Genomic DNA, 18,506 nt, shown 5'->3' with positions numbered 1-18,506 from the left:
AATTGTTGTTATTGCTTTCCAGGTTACTTTGGTTTCCATAAAGCAGATACCACTGAACACTCTGAGATCTTTAGCCCACTCTTTACTTCTGCCCATGGTCAGAGCTGCTGTTACCCAGGAAGTGAGCAGTAGCCACTGTGTGCACTTCTCACAAGGGCAGGTCCATTCTAGCAAAAATCCCCAGCCAGGGCAGGGTCTGTTTCTCCTTCCTCATCAGGCAGAGTTGGGTGAGTGGGCCTGTTCTGTGGATGGGAACTTTAACTTTGGTGGGCAGTTCCAAAATCTGTACAGGAGGGTAGGGTGTGAGTAAACATATTTTTTTTGCTCTCACTAAGCCAGGTCTTTTACAAAGTTGATTTTGATGCTTCATCTGCTCATGCTCTTATCATATTTCTCAAACAACACAGAACCTGGGAGTAGGAAGCAGCTCCCAGGAGCTGGAGCAGGACAGAGTGGGGTGATTTTTATTTAGCCCCTTCAAAATCCCAAGATGGTTGACAATGTGTGTAGCACAACTAACAGTGGACATGAGTGAGGAGTAAAAGCTCTTATTTGTCAGGACTCATTCCATGTAAGCTGGACCTGCTTTTGGACCCAGTAAGAAGCTCCCTCTAGCTATCCTGTGTCCTAGTTTGAGCAGAGCCTCTCCTAGCTGGCAGTCAAGTAGACATTACTCAAGGTTCAGAAAAATCCATAACTCTGTGTGAGTGTGTGTGTGTATCCACACATGTGAGTGTATTGGTGGGAGTGGAAGTAGGTCTGGCAGAAGATAATAGAAACCCATTTCCCAGAATAGACTCAAACTTTAGCTTAGCTAAGAATCACTGGAAGTCTTGTTAAAACATGAGGAGATCTCTGAGCTTCACCCTCAGAGTCCCTATCTGGACAGGTCTGGGGTGGAGCCTGAGAGTGAGCAGCTAACGGCCTCCCTGTGACTGTCTCAGTTAGTCTGGGATCACACTTTGAGAACCACCATGTCAGAACTATTTGCACACTTACACTGCACACTCACATTGCACACTCATACACAATAATGTGTGTCAGTGTGCAATGAGAATCTGTGTAACCTCTCTATATGTTTAGTGTCAAGCAAATAGGAAGCTTAGAACTAGAAAACACAATAACCAAAATAAAAAGTTCAGTGAACGGGCTCAAAAGCAGAGTGCAGAGAACAAAGGAAAGAATCAGGGAAGTGGAAAATGGAACAGAAATTTACTCAACCTGAACAAAGACAGAAAATAGAAAGGAAAATACTGAACAGTGCCTCCAGGAGCTATGGCAGTATAACAAAAGATCTAACATTCATATCACTGGAGCTGCAGAAGGAGAGGGGAAAGTGGGCGGGGCTGAAAAATAGTCAGAAAATACTGGCTGAAAACTTACCACTTCTTCAATTACTTTGTTGCTCACATCGTTCCTCCCAAATTGGGCATTAGGAACTCTTTCAATTGTTGCCTGGGCTCCTCTGACATACCCACCAAGGTATGGTTTTATGGTTTGTTTTCTATTTGTGTTTTGCATTTCCTTACTCTTTGGTACTACAAGAAGCTCTAGGTTTATCACATTGTCTGCCCACTCCTAAAATCAGTCATTTCCCATGAAAAACTGGTTCCTTTTATTAGAGGACAGTGTCAGAAACCAAGATCTGGGTACTAGATATGCTTGTTGCTCTTGGGGTGTCATTTCTTTCAGGTCCTCTCAGCTGATGGAGCAAAAACATGTGTTTATATATGAACCTATGTAGACATACATATCTATAAATATTTTCTGCATGTAGCCATATGTATCTATAGTAAGCTCGACATGAATTTACTCTCTTGTCTCCAACTCTAATCCATTGCCACACAGATCACTGATTCTGTTCCTTTGCTTACTGATAACTTCCCACTCTAATGTGAGAGACCTGGCTCCCACCATCCATCATCCATTTACTTTACTGCCCCATCTCACTAAACCCGTGTAACAATATCAGCATTGATAACCCCTAATCCCATGGGAAACAAGTTTATCAATTAGAGTATGTGCATATCCTTTTGTCTTTAGTCTTAGAGACTCTACTCCTTTTCAGAGATCTTTAGATCAGTATCTGTCCTCATCCACTTCTGTAGGTGGTTTCACACATTAGTAAAATGGATTTCGTTGGCAAAGTGCATTCCTTCCTGGAATCCTTCAACCTTCAAAAGATACTTTTAAATTTTCATACATTAAGGTTCATGACAGTTCTGTGGGTCAAGAAAAATACATTCTGGCTTGTATCCACCATTACAGTATCATATAGAATGATTTTACTGCCCTAAAATTTTTCTGAGGTCCACCTTTTCTTTCTTCCATCTTCTCTCCAAACTCCTAGCAGACAATGATCACTTTATTTTCTCTACAGTTTATGCTTTGTAGAATATCTTATCATTGGAATCAGACGATATATAGTTTTTTTATACTGGCTTCTTTCATGAGCAATATGAATTTCAATTTCCTTTATATATTTTCAGAGATCGATAGCTCATTTCTTTTTATTACTAAGTAATATTCCATTGTATGAGGTTCCACAGTTTGTTTATCCATTCACCAATTGAAGAACACCTTGAATGCTTCCAAGTAGTGGTAATTATTCATAAGCTGAAGTTGCTATGAGCATGTGTGTGCAACACTATTCTTATGTGAACACAGGTTCTCAAATCAATTAAGTAACTGATTCTAGGAACACAATGGCTAGATTGTATGGTAAGACTATGTTTAGATTTTTAAAATACTACCAAACTGTCTTCCAAAGCAGTTGTACCAGTTTTCATTTCCTCCAGCAATGAATAGAGTTCCTCTTGTTCTACATCCTCCCTAGCATTTGTTATTTTCATTTTTTTCTGTATCCTAGCTATTCTATTCTTGTAGGTATGTAGTGGCCTCTCATTATTGTTTTAATTTGAAATCTGTTTTATTGTTTACATACATTTACTTCTATAATATTATAAATTCCAAAATACATTGTTTTAATGTGGCTTTAACAACTGATAGTCTTTTAATAATTATTAATGATCTTTAATAATCATTAATAATCATAAAAGATATATATACAGATATATAACAAGAAAAAGTATATTTACTTAAGTGGTTACCATTTCTGACACATTTTTTGTTCATGTAAATTCAGATTTGTATCTGGAATTTTTTATTTCTGCCTGTAGGACTTCCGGTAATATTTGTTTTAGTACCAATTTGCTGGCAAAGAGTTTTCCATCATTTGTGGACCCAAGGTAGCTTTATTGTATTTAATTTTTAAAGATATTTTTATTGGTTTTAGAATTAAGTAGGCAGGCTTTGTTCTTCTTCTTTAGTAAATCACACTGTTGCACTTCTTCCAGTTGCGTTGTTTCTGACTGGAAGTCCGCAGCACCCCTTCCCTCTACCCCTCTATGTGATGTGTCCTTTTGCCCTTGTGGCTTCTTTTAAGATTTTTTTTCCCTTGTCATTGGTTTCCAGCAATTTGAGTACAAGGTGCTTCTATGTAGTTTCCTTCATGTTTCTTGTTGTTGGGGTTAATTGAACTCCTTGGATCTGAGGGTTTTTGATTTATATCAAACTTAGGAACTTCCCAGCCCTTTTTATTTAAGTATTTTTCTGTCCAGTTTTTGCTCTCCTCCTTCAAGGACTCCACTGTATGTATATGGAACTGTCACAGTTTTCGCACAACTCATGGATTCATTCTCACTCTCTTCCTCTTCCACCTCCTCCTCTTGTTCTTCCCCTTCTATTTCTTCCTCTTTTTCTTTGTTAATATATTTTTTACATTTTGGTTTTTTTTCTAAATTGCTTTAGTTGCTGTGGCTTCAAGTTTACTAATAATTCTTTGTTGGAAATGTGCAAACTGCTCTTAAAACTATCCAGTGTATTTCCCATTGCTCATTGTCATTTCTCATGTAAAAGTTTGAGATTAATAATTTTCCAAATTTCTATTTAACATTTTCAATATTCCCTTTAACTCCTAGGATATAGGAAATAAAATTATAATAACTGTTTTATTTCTTTGTCTACTACTTTTATAATTGTGGCATTTCTTATTCAGTTCTGATTGATTTTACTCTTTTTTTTTCTAATTTTGACTATGTTTTATTGATTGTGCATTACAGTTGTACCAATCTTTTGCTTTTGCCCCCCTCCACCCCGCTTCCCTACAGCAGTCCCCCCACCTTAGTTCATGTCCATGGGTTGTGTGTGTAAGTTCTTTGGCTTTTTCCTTTCCTATACTATTATTAACACTACCCTGTCTATTTTGTTCCTGCCAATTATGCTTCTTCACTGTGGGTCACATTTTCCTGTTCTGCAACTTGATAATTTTTTAAATGGAATGATAGAATGTGACTTTTACATTATTGAGTGCTGAATATCTCTGTACCCCTAAAAATGCTCCTAAATTTTGTTCTGGGACACAATTAAGTTACCAAGAAATAATTTCATACTTTCAAATCTTGTTTTTAAGCTTTACTAAACAGGGTCATACCAGCTGTCAGTTTTATGTTAATTTTGCCTCATTACCAAGGCAAAATCCTTCTGAGTACTCTACCTAATGCAATGAGCTATGAAGTCTGGCACTCTGACTGGAGCAGCAGGGAATGTTCTAGGCCATGTGAGAGCTCCATGTATAGTATACCCCAATCCTTGGGGCAGTTCTTTTCTTAGTTGTGGGTAGTTTCTTTACATGCATGTGTTGATCGGTATTCAGTTGATGATTTGATTTAAAATAGGAGAGTTTTCTCTCTTTCCAATTCTCTGTCCCTGAATGCAAGCATCCTTGACCTCCCAGCTCTGTCTTCTCAGTTCAGAGAAATTGAGCAAACCCTGCCTGGGTTCTGCATCCCTGTGCCACTGTGTTGAATCTGGAAATGCCCTCCAGGCGGTAAACTGGGATAGTTGTTGGGATTCCTTTGTTTGTATCCAAAGTGTAAGTAATCATTGCCTTTCATTGCCTGACGGCTAACAGCTTGAACCCCATTATGTCATATATTTTGTCTACTGTTTTTTTTAGGTGGGAGGGTAAATCTGGCCCTTGTCATCCCACACTGACCAGTCTTATGACTGATTGTCCAATGAAGATAGTTCTATCTCTCCTATTTGTTCAAGAATACTTTATAGAGTAGCAGAGGAAGTAATCCAGGGCTCCCAGAAATTTCAAATGAGATGTATTTTCTCAAACATATCTTTTCTATCCTATGCCATGGGGGCACATTTTTTCCTGATGTGAACAGATCATCCAGATAGGTTACATACCTCAAAATTAGGCATCTTATTGATCTTCTAGATTACTAAATTTTCTTAACCTATGCTCCATTGACTTTGATCAGGAGATAGTATTTTCTGTTTCTTCTTAACTTTACCTCACATCCGGAAGATTTCTCTTATTTAGAGATCCAGATTTTAAAGAAACCTAAGTCCCTCAGGGATGCTTATTACTTCAGCCCACCCACACTCCCTTAGGATTCTCACTTGTTTTTAGAGAATTCTATGCTTCACTGAAGATGTGAACATATTCATTTATTTTGGCTTTCAGCAACCTTCAATTCATCTGAATTTCAGAATGTCTGGCAGATATTCCTCATAGAATGTGGTTTAGGGAAGTAGCTGCTTTTCATCTTCACTGCAAATACAATCAATCAATCAATCTCTCTCTCTCTCTCTCTCTCTCTCTCTTTCTCTCTCTCTCCCCCCCCCATTGGTTTCAACAAGGGTCATAGATTTCACAAGTACATTACTATAATTCACTGAGAGCCCTACCTCTATTAATGAGTCTCTAAGTTTCCTATTCATCAAAGTCTGAAACTTCAGCTACCCTCCTGAACATGGAGAAGAAAACCATGAAGGATGAGTTAGTTATTTAGCTGTCAATTATTTTTAACAAATTCCCTTATGATGATTTCTTTTCATCACCACTAAAACACTGGTCTGGGCCTGTATTATTGCATTCTTTACTAGTGAAATTGTTCTTTTTGTGTATTATTTTAAATCCTCATTCTTTTATTTAAAAACCTGTTCATATTGACTTGTAATATGAGGCTCAAGTCCAAGCCTTTGCTTAGATGTCACCATTTCAGTAGGGCCGCCCTGACCACCACATTTGAAATTGCCACCCCCCTTCCCCGACACTACCCAATTTCCTTTATCTTGCTCTAATTGTTTTTATAAAACTTATAGAAAAGCCTTCTAATATAAATCAGAAGTACATAATAAAATTATATAGTACATACAACATATACTCTATACTGTCTAACCTTTGTTATGATACAATTTTCATTTTTATTATGTTTATTGGCTATCTCTCTTTGTTAGAATAAATGTAAGTTCATAGGAGCAGGGAATCTTGGTTTTGTATTGCTGTTTTGTTGACCCAAAACAGAGCTTGATATTTAGTAGGTTTTAACACATGTTTGTTGAATTCATAAACAGACCCATTAAAAAAGAGAAAAGCCATGTAATGGAGTAAGAGAAACAGATAAATGAGAACTTAGAACTGATTGCTGCATTAACTGAGTTTCTTGGCAAATATGCAGGAATGTGATAAGTTACAAAGCTCACCTTTGATATAGATTGAAAATGATCTTTTATCTAGCATTAAGCTTTAAAAGCATTACTGCAACAACCTTCTACCTTATCTCTCTGCCCTTTAAAATTCATCTTTCTCACTCCTCTAGGATGATTCTCGTTAAAGTGCTTCTTTGCTCCTTAATGTATTTTCCTGTTCAAAGAATTAAGACACATTCACATTTGCTACAGGATAAAGTGTTTACTTCTTAACTACTTCTTAATGGCCTTAAAGCCATTCTCAACCTGACCCTGATTTCTTCTCTGTTCTTTTCATTCTCTAGTTATCTAAATATTAAACTCCAAGGATATTGACTTACTGGTCAAAATATTAATGAAAAAAAAACTTTTTAAGAGTCCTGCACATCTCTTCCTCCTCTCTGTTATTTACATGGTTCCTGTTATCTTAGCCCAGGCTACCATAACAAAACACGTAGACTGAGTGACTTACACAACAGACATTTACCTTCTCACAGTTCTCGAGTCAGGAAAGTCTGGTATTAGGGCTCCGGAAGGGTTCAGTTTCTAGGGAGAGCTCTCTTCCTGATTTGCAGACAGCTGCCTTTTCACTGTTCCTTCCCACGCAAGAGAAATCTCTGGTATCTCTTCTTTCATAAGGACACCAGTACTCTTGGGTCAGGACCTCACCCTGACCATCTCATTTAACCATAATCATCTTCTTAAAGGCCCTATCTCCAATTCAGTTACATGGGAGGTCAGGGCCTCACAATGTGAATTTGAGAGGAAACACCTCATTTCTATTACACCTGTGTATCCATTCTTGGTTGGCCTTGACATCCCCTTCCCTCTCTCTCATCTGTCAAATTATTTCTCTTCCGAAAACAGTTTAAAATAGTACTCATTAATTTCTTTGTCTTCCTCTGAATTCCTATGACAACTGTTAAAGGCATTCATTTGAAAATTAGTCATAAACTACTGCCTGACACTTCTAGTGTTTGGTTAATATTTATCACTTATGTTGTTTAGCCTTTTAATTATTTGTACCCTTTCTTTGTAACAAAACCATAAGGCCCTTGATGTCAGAGACTATTATATATTTCTTCATATCCTGTAAGAACCTGGCATGTATTCAATACATATATGAGGGGGAACCCAAAAAACAGAACTTATTCATAAAAATTATGTATTTATTCTTACATGTTTAAACTTGAGTCACCTTCAAAGTACTCTCCATTTGACACAATACACCTATTGAGGGTTTTTTCCCAGTGCTCAAAACCGTTTCTGAACTCATCGATTCTGATGCCGTTTAGTGCTTCTACCTTTCTTTGATCCACCGCTTCAATACCGATACTGGCAAAACACTTCCCTTTGATGACTTTTTTCACGCAGGGAAACGGAAAAAAAAAAGTCACTCGGGGTGAGATTGGGTGAATAGGGAGGGTGGGGCATGGGGGTCATGCTGTTTTTGGTCAAAAACTGCTGAACACTCTGTGCAGTGTAGGCAGGTGAGCTAGTAAATCACCCATCATGAAATGGGCAAATGTGTTGAATGAGTCTTCAAAAAAATTTTACTGAAGCAGAACACAGCCTCTCACAACAATGTCATCTGGTACACTGATACAGATGGGTTCCTAGAACACTTGCATAGTCAGGGAAGCCTGTACTACAAGGGGCTTGCCCTCCAGGAGAAAATTCTGGGGTTTCTTGGATCCCCCTCAAATGTCAATTTTCATTTGTTTCATAATTATTAGTAATTTTTAAGGCATTTGCATGTAAAATAAATAATTTGTGTCTTATTAGATTACCTCTATAGGTAATAATAATCCTATGTTAAAAATTAAATCTAAACTTAGAGAAGCCATACAACTTGTCTGAAATAACACAAGTGAGCAAAAGCATCTAGTCTAAGCTCTGAGATGGACTCCTTGATCAGATCTCTTTCCAATCATATTTACTAGATGATGTTCAGTAGAGCAAAAGTAGAAGAGCTAAAACTGTTCCTCAAACAACACGATCATAAAATAAGGCCATCCCCCACCCCGAGCAGACAGATTTCTACTTAAAGGTAGTTGCACGTATGATGTGGCAGAAGTCATATTCACTTGCCTTTGTCACATGGCTGAGTCACCGCTGAATGCAATATCAGTATGTGGAGTGTTCATACAGATTCAGAGTCACTCCAAGAGCCTGTGTGCTTCCCCCAGCACTGAGGACCCAAGGCCTCCTCTCTGCTCAGCATAAATGACCAGTCATAATCTCTGATGCCCGCATTACTATGCTTTTCAGACACAGAACCTGACCCCAGGTTGACTGTGCAGTGTCTTCTGCCATCATTGACTGTGACAACAGGCCACAGGCCGTGGAGAATATCAGTAGCAAGAGCAGGCCTCTGAGCCCTCCCAGGGGACAGCCTGAGTACTCAGAGAAACAAGAGTTAGAACTCCTCAAGCCACAGCCTCCACTGACTCTAGACTTTTTGAATTCCTCTCCTTGGGACCTAATCATTTTGTAAAAAGCTGTCAGATCCCATGCGAGGATTGGCATCCTTGTTCCTGGCCCAGAATCAGGCTTAAAGGAGCGCTTTATACAAAAAGTATACACAAGAGACAACGCCTTCTTAGGAGAGTGAAAGACTTCGAATCAGAGAGAACTGGCTCTGAATCCCAGCCCTTGTCTCACTATCAATGTAAACGTCACCAACTTAATTTCTCCGGGTTCAGTTTCATTTATCAAATGCAGATAATCCTTGTCTTATGTGGTTGAAAGAGGATTAGAGATAATGAACAATAAAGGACTGGAATGTTGCCCGACACAGGAGACCAGCAATGTATTATAGAACTATTACTGAGAGATGAGTTGTGAAATTCTTTCTCCCACTTTGAGTAGTCTTGGGTGCTAATGAGAAAAGGACTGAAATACTAGTCAGAATTTAATAAAACGTATGTTGCATATGCAGACAAACACCTCTGAGGCATGGTTTGGCCTGAATTTGGGGTACATACATACTTGTGACCATAGGAGTTACCTCTCAATCTAAGAGCTCTATGCCCCCTGCTCTCAGGACCAGGGAGCACATTAGAAATCAGTCCCAGTTCAGCTGCAAGTGGTCAGTGTTCACTGCTCCAAACTGGAAACCTTTCCTTAGCTCTTTAACATTGTACAAAGAGAAATAGACACATATATCTTGATTTTTCCATAGCTGTATGTTAACCCAGAAATCACAGTGTATGATCTCATAGACAATATGTAGGTGGTGTAGTCACCATGCCCCAATCCCATCTCCACTTCTCCCAATTTGGCTGGCAAGAGGAATGGGACCCAGCGAGCATCTCCATGCACCAGCTGTAGAGACACAGCCAGGTGAGACGTGTGAGTGGGATACTGGAACCAGCTCATAGCACCTGGCAAGAACTCATTATAAGCATTTCTTCCCTACTTCATGGTGAGTCATGACACATGGGTAGCTTGGAATCAGCCATGTGATGGTACACTGTCTGGTGAGCACATACTACACTTTGGGGCCATTAATTAGGGAATATCAGGTTGCTAGGCACAGCATGGAGTCTGACCTTAACATGTCCTTATTCCCTGCCTTTACACCATTCTCCAGGTCTTTAAGAAATGCAGACTCTCCAATGCAGACTGTTTATGATTGAACTTTGATATGTGTTAGAGGAGGAAAATTAGTATCATATTTGACACCTTATAAAACGGTGTCTTTTGGATTATTAGAAGAGTATTATTTAATGGCTCTGGAAAAGAGAAAGGTTAAACTAAAAAGTCAATGTTGTTGACAGATGAGTGAAATAATAAACAGAAATTTGGCAAAGGTTTATATGGAGGGGGCCCACACATCACTCCAAACCTCTCCGGTCTGGCTATCGGGCTGGAAATCTCACAGCCTCGGGCTGGCAGTGGATATTTCCAATGTTTCTTGGGTTTGGCTCTGTCAGAAACACCACAAGCCCACTTTACTTTCTTCTGTGGTATTTCTTTACTTCCGATTCCACAAGAACCATGAAGTCAAAGGATCAGGCAAACAAAACAAAGAGCATGAAAAAGAAAACAGGAAGGGAATTTGATGAATGACTTCAACCCTCAGTGAGGATCTGGTTTGATTTTCATGGCAAGTGTCTTGGACCAAGTGTAGTTGGACCAACTCGAGCGCCCTCTGTTCCTTTTCATCCCCTCACGTCCCACTCGGCAAGATGTCACTGCAGAGATGTGGAGCCCAGGCCGTCCATACGGCTTTGGCTCTGTCAGCTTGTACGAGGAGCGTTGGCAGGCAGCGGTGAACCTGCTTTGGGAACCAATCAACTTGTAGTGAGACCAAATTTGGTGGGCTTTCGATGCATTTGTGATCAGGCCACACAAAGCATTTGGGTTTTCTTGTTTTGTTTTTTCACTCTGTAAAGATGATCTGTCCTGTTGAAATGCAACTTAAAATCAATCAAGAAGGAACGCTGTGAAGTTGCTGTGACTTTGCCAAAGGTGCCCATCCCAGGCCGGGTACATACAACAGAGCAGAATGGCAGTCATTCCCTCTCCTTCCCAATTAAAGGCCATTCCTAATGCAGCATTAACTTCTACATGGAAACAAAACCTCCTAAGTATTTTACCACAATTTTCAAGAAAAAATGAGGTGTGATGGGCTAGAGGCAGCCAGGAATGTTGGGGAATGAGGTGCCAAGTTGGGAGGCATGCCAGGATTAGCCATAATCTCTTTCTTTACACTGATCAAAGTTCAAAGCTGCCTGCCTGTGGCTCCACGTGGGAATCCTTTGCCTTCACTGCACAGTGTTTGGCCTGCTGGCCGCTAAAGAGGTACCTACCTGCCTTTCATCCATGGCCCGCCTTTGAAAACCTGTACAACTTTGCCCTGTCATGAATTATACATGTATTCAAAACTGGACAAAAAATCTGAATTAAAGAAATGAAGGGGGACCAGGAATTCTGTCTCTGAAGACCAGAGACTGATTGTAAACATTTACTTTGAACCCCATACTACTACTCAGCCACATCAAAGGAAAAAGTGGTGTTGGAGGCTCTTCTAGGAGGGGGTAGGAAAACTGGGCTCCCATCTTGATTTTATCTGAGTGCTTACTCTTTGTAGCCAAGCCTATGTACTTAGCATGCACTAATGAAGAGGGGGCCGGATATAATGGTCACATCCTTGGCTTTATACATCAGACAACTCGAGTTCAAATCCTGGTTCCACTTCTTCTTGACTTGAACAAGTACTTAGAGAGTTTAACTTTTATCTTCTCGCTCATCAAGTGAGGAAGGTAATAACTAATTGATTTGCTGTGTGGAAACAAGTGAGTCAGTGCAGGTATGACCCTCAGTACAAAGTTTGTCTCACAGTGAGCACTGAATGTGGGTAGCTATTATCATCACTGAACACAGCAAATTAAATCTCTCCCCACCTACATGATGAAACCAATGCCTCCAGGTTACAATGTTTTTAATCAGCAGAGGCTGGACTCATATGCTCATGGAGCAACTTTCTTCAAATCCCAACCAGCTTTCCTTGGTGCCCAGGTGCCCATGAGCTGCCTCGTCCCATCTACGAACAGCAGCATCCCTTGCAGTTCTGGTTCTTTGGTTTAATGTAGTTTGTTTTTAATGAATATCCAGAGTATTATTATTATTGCTATTCTTTTGTTTCTTCTTATCATGTGTCCTTCCCATACAAGCAGTGAGGGGATAGCTTGGAGCCTGCTGCTGGATTTCCCATGTGGGCAGATGAGGGAACCTCACTTCCAAGCAGAAGACACTCTTGTTGTTTCTCCAAGAAAGAGCCAAGTTTGAGAAATCCCCATGGCAACTGGTTATTTTAACCGAATTATTTTTTTTGAAAGCCTACTATTTGCAAACACAGGGCTACTCCTGGGGATACAGAGATGACACAGGCATGACCACTAGAGAAGTTTTTCAAAGCCAGATGGTTGAGACTGTCTGCATATCACTGAATGCAACTCAAGGGGAGGGGCAATGTGTTAGAAACATAGCCTGCATCAGTGACAGCATGACACATTCTCAGAAGTCACAGTAGCACTCCCTCATCCTCGGGGCATCCATTCCAAGATCCCCATTAAATGCCTGAAACCACAGATAGTGCTGAATCCTAGATATACTATATTTTTTCCCTATATATACACACTATGATAAAGTTTAATTTATAAATTAGGCACAGTGGGAGATGAATAAGTAATTATAAAGTTGAACAATTACAGTAATACACTATAATAAAAGTTGTGGAAATGGGATCTCTCTCAAAATATTTTATTATATCGTACTACTTTTTTCACTTAAAGGGAGCACTCTCTGGCTTTTCTTTGGCTTATCTGAATTGCCAGCATCACCACTCTTGCATTTTGGGGCCAATATGAAGCAAAATAAGGGCAACCTGGCCACCAGCACTGAGATGCCAGGATGTTGGACAGAGGGAGGGGTCACATCCTGAGTGGGATGGAGCAAGACCACCTGAGAGTTCGTCACAGTCCTCAAAACAGTGTGCAATTAAAAACTCTTGAATTGTTTATTTCTATAACATTCATTTAATATCTTTAGGCCATGGTGGACCACAGGTAACTGAAAGAAACCATGGAATGTGAAACTGCAGATAAGGAGGGACTACTGTATTTTTCGGAACCATTAAGTCATCCCATGACTAAACTTTGTGAAGTTAAAATACAGTATTGGAAGGCTTACACCTCCATCCTGGTGGAGCACCGTGAGAAGGCTGGGTCTCTTGGCTCTTGAGGTTCATGCACCTGCTCTGAAGCCACCGCACTGTCCCACATGAGCTAACTCAGATCCCATTTGTCTCAGTTGTCTCATCTGTAAAAAGGGGTAATCATAGCACCACAGCTCAGGGCTGCTGAGAAGATGAGATGAGATAATGTGCACAGAGTGCCCGGGGAAATAGCTGATATGTGACAACACCTCAGTACACATCATGAGAAAACATAGTAATTTTTTAAAAGGTTATTTTAAACATGTAATTATAAATCTGTTCCACAAAGCAAATTAAAGTTATGCTTAGCTTTTGCTTGAGCAAACAGAGTCTTCAAATCTTTTTCATAAGCCACATCATTGGTAACAGTAGCTTGGGTTATGATGTTTCTCAGCCTTGGCTGCATATAAGAATCACCATGAGATTCACAAACACTAGCTATTCCAAGTAATTGCTCTGGCATTGGATCTCAGACCTGAGTGCTTTAAAAAATCTCTCCAAGTTGGTACACTTTGTTTTGAGAATGAGTTGTGTTAGAAGAATGACAAGTCAAAGTTGGTCCTTTCCAAGTTAAGTTGGACCGGCATGCACTGGCATGTACATTCTAAACTGGTGTCTGCAGTGCAGCTGCTCTGGATGAAGATGGGCAGTCACAGGCAAGCTGGTTATTTTGAAAAGCATGGCACTGAAACTGAAGTCCAGTCCTCTAATGTATGTCCAAATGTCATGTCCAACCACCAGGCCCTCAGACAGCACCAAAGACCCAGGCTTCTATAGCTGATGTCTGCATTTCTACAGTCATTTCTTAAGAATATGAATAACAATAATACTGCTACTATCAAAAATGGTAATACTACCATTTATTTAGCACTTACTTTATCTATTATGGACTGAAAGCTTGTGTCCTCTGCCCCCACCAAGTTTCTGTGTTGAAGCTTTACCCACTAATGTGATAGCATTTTCACATTTGGAGGTGGCACCTTTGGGGGGTGATTAGGTCTTGATGATATCACGAGGGTAGGGTCCTCATAATGGGATTAATGTCCTTATAAGAAAAGGAAGAGAGACCAGAGTTGTTTCTCTCCTCCATAGGAGAGTAAAAAGGTGGTTATCTGTAAGCCAGGAAAAGATCCCTTAGTAGGCTATGCTAGAATCCTGATCTTGAATTTCCAGCTTCATCTGAGTATGGTCATTACTATTTATAGATCAATAAGCTCTCTGGTAAAGTAACTAGTAACACTAGACTGAGATACACTAGGGCAGAGCCCCTGTTCTAAACTGATGACAAGAGTAGGGGTGCTGCCACTAACTCTTCTAAGCCTCACTGAACTTGGGTGAGCATTCAATGTGATAATACATACAAACTACATAATACATACAGCAGAAGTCCATGCTAAGCAATGGAATTGTAGCAGAAACAGCATAATCATTGTACTGACACAGAGAGGTTAATGATATTACCTGAATCTACAGAGCTTCTAAGGAATGAAGCAGGTAGGGGAACATGCATTTTTCAAGAACAAACCACATGGTCTTATCCCTACAATACACTATCCTTGCCTTTCCCCTTCAACAGATAGCTGTTTTGGCGCAAGAATATTCCTCATAATATGAAGACTGTTTAAACCTGGCTATCACTGGCAAAGAGACCCTTCATAAACTTAATTTTCCAATGACTTTTGTAACTATCAGTATGGAAAGAGCTTTCCAAAGTACACAATTCTGTCTTTGGAATGCAATAAACCAATGCTAAAAAGGAAGGTGTTTAAAACATATGAATAATGCATATGAAATTATACAATCAATTCCATAAAACCCGGTGTTCTAAGCTTGGGTATACCTATGTAAATGTAATATCTCTTTTGCTCTACTTGATAAATCTCATAGCCTTAAGAAGACAACTTCCTTATTTTCCATTCTAGATTAAGGTTCTGGAGTCATTTAAATCCAAAATCACAGATGGATGAGCTGCAATCCTAAATGCAGTAACATGACCATCTTACATATATGCTGATATATACAAGTTCTAAATTCTTTGATATAGTAAACAGAAAAATTAGAATAAGTTAAGAGTTATTTCAGATGGACATTATTTTATAAATGCATCTAGTTGCAATGTACTTTTCTCAAAGTATAACTGGTAGTTTCTTTAAAAGAACTGTGATCAGTTATATTTGCTTTAAGCCCAGGAATGTTTACAAACCTAAGTTAACATGACATAGAACTGTATGTTTCAGAGCCATCATCTTCAGCAAGGAGAGAATATGATCTAGTATGAGTCAAAATACTAAGCTATAACATGATGCAGTAACAAATAAACATCTAACCTTCACGGTAGAATAAAGATATATTTTTCTCTCATATTTCCTGTCTAATACACGTCAGCAGGAACTCTACTCCACATAGCTATAAAACCAAACATCTTTGGACACTACTATCTCAGTTGATAACATCTAGGCTCACTGCAGCAGAAGAAACGAATGTGGAGAACTCACAGCTCTTCTAAATGCTACATGTCACTCCTATGGATGGCCTATTGGTCGGAATTAGTCACAAAACTCTGCCTAACTGCAGGGGCCTGAGAAATCTTTCCACTGGCCCAGCAAGAAGAGAATTAGATAGGGTCAGCACTACTAATGTCTATCACACACCCAAAGAAAGATATTTCACAGTGAATTCAAGTAATAAGTATATTAAAAATCTTAAAAACCTCAGTTTACAATGTACTTAAGATACATGCATATTTGCTTTCCGCAATGAAATACACATTTTCCTAGCTCGATGAAAGGCACTGATAATGTGATTCTGATTATACTCTAAGGAAATTTTCCCATACATGCTCATTATCTTTACGTAAAAAGTTTTTCAAAATACAGTAATAAAAATATAGTAATAAAAATTTCCACAAGCATAAGAGTCCCCCTTTCAACCAGAATCCAGGTGGTAAACCTTGGCCCAGTCATTCAATCAAATGCCTGTGGTTTATAAAGGGCCCTTCAGACACGGCTGTAATGTACTACACAGGCGGCTGCCAAGTCTATCAGGTTAGGTGCAAGCTCTTTCAGAGACTACGTTTTTAAACCATAGGTTGACCATTTCCCCCAAGAGTCATGTACACTAACAACCTCAAAGCCATTCCCTCCCTTTGCCATTAGCTAGGCAGTTTCTGAGAGAAAATTGCTATATTTTTCAGACACTGGGTCATGTTACCACTGTCGTCGTGCACGTAGCCCTTAGGGATCTTCAGGCACATTTTAAATGATTATAATAATCATGGGAAGAGCTGCCAAATCACAGCCCCTCTCATATCCAGATCCACTTATGTTGGCTTTGCAGAGATGGGTTCTATAAACATCAAAGACTGAAAGAGACAAGAAACCACCGTAGACACTTAAAAAAACAAACAAACAGAAAGAACAGTGGTAAGAGAGCCAAATGCAAGTTGAAAAACCAACAAACATTTACAGTGCAGGCAGGCCCCAGTTTGTAGTAGGAGGACAGCTCTGTCCCTGAGACCCAAGAAGATGACGGATGCTTCCTCCTCGACCTCCAGGGAGGGCCTCATCCGCCTCATTGCAGCAGCTGGCAATGCTTATTTTCCTCATAGCCACCAAAGACGTACGTTTGATTAGTTTGAGGGGAAAAAAAAGGAAGATAAAAATGCTGCAGCAGGACTAATTCTTAAGGCTTTTCCTGAAGATTTTAGTTGTCTCTTCATCACTGTTAAGCAAAGAAAAAAGAATTCTCAAGGTATATATGTCTCTACACACCAAATTAAAAGATCCCCAATTGGTCACACTTTAGTTTTTTCATAAATTAGGAAAACTCTGTGTTCCTTAATCCTCTCTCTCACTCCCATATAGCTGCTTTTTTCTCCATCCACCCACAGGAAATTTCTACAGCCTCATTAAACTAGACAACTAAAGGTTGTTTAGCAAATGAGCCCATGCTTGTCTCTCCTCTGAAATCCAGCTGTGCTTACAGGAACTGGGGATCTTGAAGTACATTGATTTTGACCTTCTGCTTCCCAGAAACAGTGTGTGGGCCACCCACTCTGTCCAGTGTACATAAAATCTTTACTCTTGAAATCATTTTTTTTCTGTCCCTTAAGTACTGATGTGTTCCTGAGTCTTCTGTCTTCTTTTCACTGCATATGCTCTCATTGGGTGAAGCTATCTACTGCCTACATTTCCAGTATGCTCCATTTGGCCATTTTTAGGTTGGTGATGTTCAAAGTCTTGGATATGTCCCCAGTCTCTTTAAACTAAAGAGAGTAAACTCCATCCACATCTTTCCCTCATTCCAAATGGATTTCATTACCAGGTGTCTTGGCCAGAAATCTTACCACCTGCAATTCCCCCCACCCATCTTTAATCATCAACCATCTAAATAGCTCTCCTATCCAAGTACTTCTCTGTCTTGGATATTGATTTTACTAGAAGTGCTCTAACCATTCCTCTAGTCTCCAATCTTGTCTCTTTGTGATCCATTTTCCACAAGGAAAAAACATGTCTCTCTAAAATGGAAATCTTATTATTCACCTGCACAAAACTCTTCCATGTGTTTCACTTGCCCCTGAATAAAATACACCTTATGATACTCATAATAGTTCTGCTGCTACTAACTTCTCATCTGCATCACTTGACAATGCTGTGCATCCCCCATATTCCAGCAATATTCAGTTGTTCAGTTCACCTGACATGCATGCTAACCTTTGCTCTGTATCTTTATACATGCTTGCTGTTCTCTCAAAATATTCTTCAGCTACTTACTCTATTATCATCCCTAACTTCCCTTGACCATCCCCCACCCCCAGTTTTACCTGAATCACCCTCCACATTTTGATTGCAGATTCACCAAAGTCCAAGATTCTTTTCCTGAAATGTAGATTAAATGTACCTCAGGCATGGTCCTTTAACATCCTGCCTTTCACTCTTAAGGTCCTCTGTAAGTGATTGTTTATTTGTCAGTGTTATGCCCACACCAGCCACTAGCTCCAGGAATGCAAGAACTGCATCTGCTCCACTACTTCTGAGTCTCCCTGTCCAAAATGGTATTAGATGCATACTGGGAGTATGACAGACGCTTGCTGAGTAAGTGTTAGATAAAGCAGGGTGGGGAACTTGACATTCTCAAAGGCCTGGGGAGGCATTATTCCCTTTTTTCTAAAGAAAGGAAGTGAAGCAATAATCAGCTCAAGTGAGATTTCTGTGTCTCCTAGTGTACCATGAAGTGA

Source organism: Phyllostomus hastatus, unplaced genomic scaffold (genome assembly GCF_019186645.2).
Source record: "Phyllostomus hastatus isolate PE091 unplaced genomic scaffold, TTU_PhHast_1.1 phas_scaffold_21, whole genome shotgun sequence".
Taxonomy (NCBI): domain Eukaryota; kingdom Metazoa; phylum Chordata; class Mammalia; order Chiroptera; family Phyllostomidae; genus Phyllostomus; species Phyllostomus hastatus.
The sequence above is the reverse complement of the archived record's forward strand: the minus strand, read 5'-3'. Positions refer to the sequence as shown.